Source organism: Peromyscus eremicus, chromosome X (genome assembly GCF_949786415.1).
Source record: "Peromyscus eremicus chromosome X, PerEre_H2_v1, whole genome shotgun sequence".
Classification (NCBI taxonomy): Eukaryota; Metazoa; Chordata; class Mammalia; order Rodentia; family Cricetidae; genus Peromyscus; species Peromyscus eremicus.
In genome coordinates, this window is record NC_081439.1 from 117,306,491 (window position 1) to 117,313,846 (window position 7,356).

General features: G+C 39.2%; 1 long non-coding RNA gene across 1 annotated transcript; it reads left to right on the plus strand.

Annotated features, from left to right (window-relative positions):
- Positions 1-1,196: 1,196 nt before the first annotated feature.
- LOC131899249 (uncharacterized) lies at positions 1,197-7,049 on the plus strand. Its single transcript, XR_009376074.1, has 3 exons — positions 1,197-1,328; positions 4,468-5,088; positions 5,980-7,049. It is a non-coding gene; the product is annotated as an uncharacterized LOC131899249 (long non-coding RNA).
- The last annotated feature ends 307 nt before the right edge of the window (positions 7,050-7,356 follow it).

Below are 7,356 nucleotides of genomic sequence, written 5' to 3' on the forward strand. Positions count from 1 at the left end.
GATGAAAGTATGCATGTTAGTGCTCGGTACACTTTCTCTATTTATATAGTCCAGGATCCTTTGCCCAAGGAATGTTTTTGACCACAATTAATGTATCTTCCCATATCAATTAACATAACCAAGGTAATTACCTCCCATGGGCATGCCAGTCTCCCAGATGATTCTAGAACATGTGGACAATTAACACTAATCATCACAACACCTGTCTTAGTTACTTTTCTATTGCTGTGACAAAACACCATGACCAAAGCAACTAAGAAAAGAAAGCATTCAATTTGGAGATAATGGTTCCAGAGGGTTAGAGTCTATGACTATCATGGCAAGGGGCATGGCACAGGCTGGCAGGCATAACAAACAGGCAGTGGCTGAGAGCTCACAACAGATCCACAAGCCAAGGCAGACAGAGAGAGCAAGCTAACTAACTGGGAATGAGTGAAATCGCAAAGCCTACCCAGCTACACAACTCCTCCAACAAGGCCTAGCTCCCAATCATTCCCAAACAGTTCCACCAGCTGGGACCCAAGTATTCAAGCATTATAAGCCTATGGTAGCCATTCTCATTCAAACCAGAACATTATCTGTGAATAACAATCCTTTAATCTGCTGTACTGTGGGGACACATGCCTTTAATACCATCACTCAGGAGGCAAAGGAAGGCAGATCTCTGAGTTCCAGGGCAGCCAGGGCTACGCAGGGAAACCCTGTCTCAAAACAAACAAACAAACAAACAAAACAAAACAAAACAAAAAACCCTTTAGTCTTGTTTTCAATTAGACAGAAGATTTTATTTAAAAATGATTAAAAGTCGCTTGAGGGGCTGGAGCAATGACTCCAAAGGTTAAAAGCACTGGCTCCTTTTGTAGGGGATCTGGATTCAATTTTCAGTACCAACATAGCAGCTAACAACTGTCACTCAAGTTCTGGGGGATCTGATGTCATTCCAGTTCCAGGGGATCTAGCACTGTCTTCTTGTCCTGTGTATACTGCACAATATGGTATACAGACACATGTAGACAAAACATTCATAACATAAAATACAAATATAAACTTTTAAAAGTCACTTGATAAGATCTGTGCACAAAATTTGCTGCTTTTCCACAGTGAGATTATGTTGTCATGGTCTGATGCAAAATGACAGTGATGTCACAAACCCCAAGACCAGCCTGAAGCAATTCAGATACAGCAGTAACCTTAGCCAAAGAAACCTTCTGGCCACACTATGGCTGTGAAGGTTCCTATTTATGTCCTATTCTTGTTCATTTGGACAATCAATTGTTTAAATAGAAACCATACTAATGAATCATCTACTATCACTACCACCACCACAGGTATGTGCCGAGGCTTAATGTTTAAGATGTATTATCTATTATTAATTTATTGTGTTATTAGGAATGCTAGATTAACAAATATGCTTTTATAATGGTGTTACAATTATGAGGTCTTTAAGACTTCTGAGGATAATAGCTGATATTTTAAGAGCTATGTGAAAATTCTAAACCTAAAGAATACAAACTTATAGTTTCCTTTGACTTGCCTTTAACACCCAGTCTGCCAACCAAACTAGACAACCTTCATGCGAGTATATCTACCATAGGACTTAAGTATCAGGGGTTTGTTTTGATTCGGATTTGGTTGTTGGAGTCAGGTTCTTACTACTGTGTTGTTCAGGCTCATTTCAAGTACCTGGCCTGAAATGACCCTGCATTCTTAGCCTCTGAAGTGGCTGTTCCTAATATACCATTGAGTATGATCATGATGTGTTGTTATCCTGTCCTGTTTCCTATCACATACATTCACATAGTAACACTCAAATGTACTCACCCATGCACAGCTTATGCTCGAAATCTTAGTTACTGCAATAACCACCCATGATTCAGAGGTAATGCAGATAATGACACAGATTAGCTAGAGATACTACTCACATTTGACATTCATAGCCAGGATATGCTCAAGGAAAGAAAATTACATTAGAGGGCTCAGTGGGTAAGGCAATCGCTGGACAAGTGTGATGACTTAAATTCAGAGCTCCAGAACCCACATAAAGCTGAGTAAAATGACAAGTTATTTATAAACCCAGTGTTCCTACAGTGAGATAGGAGGCAGACAGGAGAATCCTCACAAACTCATGAATCAGCTAGCCTGGTTTTCAAGTGGAGTAATAAACAACAGAAGAGACCCTTTCTCAAACAAGGTAGAAGACAGGGAATGACACCCAAGGTTGTCCTCTGACCTCCACATGTACATTGAAACATACACTTCTCCATACACAAATCCAAATATAAAATTGTATACACACACACAGAGAGAGAGAGAGAGAGAGAGACAGTGACAGAGACAGAGACAGAGAGACAGAGACAGACAGAGACAGAGACAGAGAGATATTTCAAAAGAATAAGATGTGATGGAGGAAAATACTTAAAGTCATCCTCTGACCTCCACATGCAAATGCATGGGGAATCACACTTGCATACTTACATGCACACACACACACACACACACACGAAAATTATAATGAAAACTTTCTTAAACTTCAAAAAAAATCACTGAAAGACTGGAGAGATGGCTCAGTAGTTAAGAATACTTATTTCTCTTACAGAAGATTCAGTTCAGTTCCTGGCACTTATATGGTGGTTCACAGGCACTTGTAACAACAGTTTCATAGTATCTGACACTCTCTTCTAGCCTCTGCCAGGTTCCAGGCATGCATGGATATGGTGTACATAAATGCATCCAAGCAAACACTCAAACACATAGGCAAGCACTCAGACATAAAACAAAAAAACCATTGAGAAAGACATTTGACTTCAATGTACAGTGGCAAACCACTCTCAAAGTGGGAGGAAAATGGGTTAACAAACATTTTCTTGATGGTACAATCTTTTGCAGTTGATAAAACCACCGAATCGACAGGATCAAGAATGGATGATTTTAGGAAACATCTACTCAGTTTCCTAGTTGGAATTATGATCATAGCCTTCAACTTTACCTGTTTTTGTTTAGTCTATTGTAATTATATGATCAAGGAGGTCCCATCACCAGGAGAGTAAGAGTCACATATTAGAGAATGAAAAGTGTGTGTGTATGTATGTGTGTGGGTGTGTGCATGAGGTATTTGTACACAGGTGTGTATACACATGCAGAAACAAGAAGAGGATGTCAGGTGTGTCCTGCTCTATCATTTTCTGCCTTATAGCACTGATACAGGGCATATCACTAAACCTAAATGTAGGCTCACAGGCAGGAAGGCCCAGCAATCTTCCTGTCTCTGCCTCTCCCTCACACACGGGACACAAGCATGTGCTAATATACACAGCTTTTTACATGGGTTTTAAGTGAATATCCATGAGAAAGAAAGACAAGCGGACAAGCAACTCAAAAATAGTCCAAGCTTTTCAAAACTATATACTTCTATATGTATGGGTATTTGTCTGCATATACAAATGTGCATCATGTACATGCAGGACCCACAAGGACCAAAAAAGGGCATCAGATCCCTTGGAAATGGAGTTAAGGCTGGTTGTGAGCCACAGTGTCAGGACTGTTAACTAAACACAGGTTCTTTGCAAGAACCGCAAGTACTCTTAATCTCTAAGCCATGTCTCCAGCCCCAATAGTACAGGCTTTCATTTGGGGGAAAGGAAGTTCTTCAGAAGGAGTCTCTGTTGTAAGGAGAGATGGCTTAGCAGTTAAGAGCACTGGCTATTCTATGAGAAGTCCTGGGCTTGGTTCTTAGCACCTACATAGCAGCTCACAATAACCTCTAACACCAGGTCTAGGGGATCCATTGTCATCTTCTAGCCCCTACAGGCACCAAGCACATACATGGTGCAAAGACATGCATGCAAGCAAAATACCCATATACATAAAATGAATTTTTTTAAGTAAAAGAGTAAGAGCTCACTGTCTGATTACAATCTGGGGTAGTTATGGGACAGAAAATTGGGAAGGGGGTGGCCTGATCTACATAGTGAATTCCAGGCCAGCCAAGGCTAAAAAAATGAGACCTTGTCTCAAAAAAAAAAAAAATCAGCTGGGCGATGATGGCACACACCTTTAATCCCAGCACTTGGGAGGCAGAAGCAGATGGATCTCTGTGAGATCCAGGACAATCAGAGCTACACACAGAGAATCCTGTCTCAAAAACCAAAAAGAAAAAAATCAACAAATAAATTCATTTTATGGCTTACAGCTGGTCATTGACCAGGATAACCAGTGAGCTAGTTAAAGGATGTTAGGTGAGTAATAAATATCTTTCATGGCTGGTCCCTTACTGAAGGTTGATAGAGAAAAGAAGGCAGGAATCTAGAGAAGCAAGTTACTTTTGTTCTATAAATTTATGTTAGTTTCCAAAGTTGTCACTGTTTAATCAAAATGTCATGACTATGGATAACATTTCCTGACTTTTGTTTTGATTATATAGGGGAAAAACAGGGAATAATTGTCATTTTTGTATCTTTTGTGGGACAGGGTCTGCATCTCCTCAGAGGGGACATGGCGAAGTCTTTGGTATAGTAAACTTTGGAAGAGGAAGATGATGGAAGGGAAAGGTCCCTTTTCAATAGCCTCCAAAACTATATCTGTTTTATTACCTAACATTTTCCCCTTAAGAATTGAGACCCTAAACTCATTTAAAAGACAGACATCAAGTCACTCTGTGCACTTTTGGATGAAATTAAGGGTACATAAGGGTTGAGGGTCCCCACTCTTACTGAATTCATGCATTGGAGATCAATCAAGGGGCCCAGATAGATGGAGATAGATTGTTGCAGGATCACTTGGGTGTGGATGGACAATGAGACAGTGGTGTTTGTCATGGTCTTAGTGCAGGTAACTATAGTTACGTGAGTTAAGGATTACGGTAGTTGCATCATCGAGTGTAGGAATGGCCTTTCATCCTAGCCCTTTACCTTATCTTCCAGCTCTTAAATACTTCTGGCCACCGCTTCCACAAGGTTCCCTGATTCTAAGAAGTGGTGGTGTAAGTGACTTGTCTGGGGCTAGATTCACATTCATGACTTAGTTTCTACATTCTCTGCTCTTCGTTGCAAGGAAAGGCTTCTTTGATTAAGTCTGAAGCTGCTTTTGTCTGTGAGTATAAACACATAGGTGTTTGGAAAGCAGTTTGCTGCTCTATCAGTTTAGTTAACCATCAGAAGTACATTCCTCCTGTGGGCTTACTACCTCCTCTACTTGAATTGCTAGCCAAGCTTACTGGTCCCCTTCCCATCCCCCATACAGAGAATCTAGAATCCATTCAGAGAGCAGTTAGTTAGCCCCTGCTACTCTAACGGTCAAACTGTTGTTGCATAGGTGGGTATATCTAGCTTTTCAAACAGTTTCTTTATACTCCCTTTATTCCAGTTAATCCTCCTCCATCCCACACCTTCATGTCCCCAATTGCCCCTCTCTCTGCCTCCCTCTCTATCTAAACATTTCCACTCAGAGTCCCTCTTTCTTTATATCTATGTTCTACTCCCCTCCCTCCCTAAGGTACACAAACTCCCTGCACAATACACATTTGCTTTTTTGTTTCCTGATCTGCACAGGTACTCCACTAGATATAATGTACTAAAGCTAATATCCTCATATGAGAGAAAACTAGTGGAATTTGTCCTTTGTCTTTTTTATACTGGGTTACTCATGTACAAATCCATTTCCCCTGCAAATTTCATATTTTATATCTAGGTAATATTCCATTATACATGTGTACCACATCTTTATTATTATTGACAACTTTGTGTCATTCCATACATGGACTATATCTGATACCTTTGAAATAGTAAACATATTCTTTAAGGAAAATTATTCATGAATTCATATGTGCAACATGAGTTACAGGTGTCAACACACTCTAATAGTTACTGTGTTTACTTTTACTGTGGAAAAAATATCCATACTATAAGCTAACATTATATTTTCTGATGATAGCAATAGTACTTTTGTTTTAAATTATGACACCTTGAGTTTTCTGCATTTCAGGCTCAACAAAGAAAATGTGGCAGCTATATCATCCTGGGTACCCAAAGTATCAGCTTGTCAACCTGATATGATACCTGAGGACATTCTACAAACTCAACCTGTGCTATTAAATTAAGACCAGACATTTACACCCTCATGTCAAGAAAAACTATCTGTATCAAACAGTGCAGTAAAATCAATTTAGCCTTCAAGTCTAGAAAAGTCATGCATGCCATCCAATGCACAAAGACGAGCGAGATACTCAAATACAGATAAGTCATCCATACCATGCACTGTAAAAAAGTCAAGTAGGCAACTAGATTTGAAAGGCCAACCAAGTCATCAAGCTGCCAAAGATTACATAAGTCACATTACCTGGAAAAGTCATATAAGAAACACAACCTTAAAAAATCATATAAACTCACCCACACCTATAAATTAGCTAGTCAAGTCAATTCATCCAATTCAAAGAAATAGTCATACCACCATGGCTAGCTATTTTGCAATCTTCAAATATGCTAGCCACACAGTCTTGTCCATCAGTCTCACATAATCAAATCCTGTCCACCAAACCCTCCAGTATAAAAAAACCGAACCAGTCACATGGACACCATGATGTGAAAAGCCAGTGAGTACAGGAAAGGCTGTGTTACCCAGGGGGCATCTATCAGACAAAGTTTGCTGATATTATCAGGAAAAATGCCTTATTTGTAATACTTTTGGACTTCTCAGTGATCTTTTGGGGCCAAATAAGGGACATGTTGGAAATCCTCATGTTTCAAGGAAAATGAAGCCATCTCCGAAGTCTTTTTATGAAACAGATCACAAGTACAGTGAACCAAAGTACCAGTACAATTCTTATCAAGATAATGAGAGCAATGATACTATGAAAACACAGGATAGTGAAAATAGTGATGCACAGACAGTCATTTATTTGTGACACAAGTCATGAAGAGGATGACATGGCTAAAGGCTCCTTACATTATTAAGGACTTAAAACAACTTAATCTACATACAGAGTATCCACATGTAATCACTATCAAGAATAGACCTATCTATCTTGAAGGCAATTAAATGCATGTCATAACAAATTATTATTGTATTTATCATTGCATCTCATCGGCACAAGATTCATTTGGTGTATCTTATTTATATGTGGTCACTTAAATGGGAATCATACATGTACATACAAATCTAGAAAGAAATTTTAAGATGGATATGCTTAACTGCTCTTTCCCCTGAATTAGCTCTCAGTGAAAGGCCCAATTTGACATTATTTATGTAGCTTTTTTTTCAGTGCTGAGGAGTAAACCCAGAGTATTATGTGTGCTAGCCAAGTGGTCTACCAATGAGCTTTGTTACCATTTGAAAATGTATTTTTAATTTTTTAGATTATTT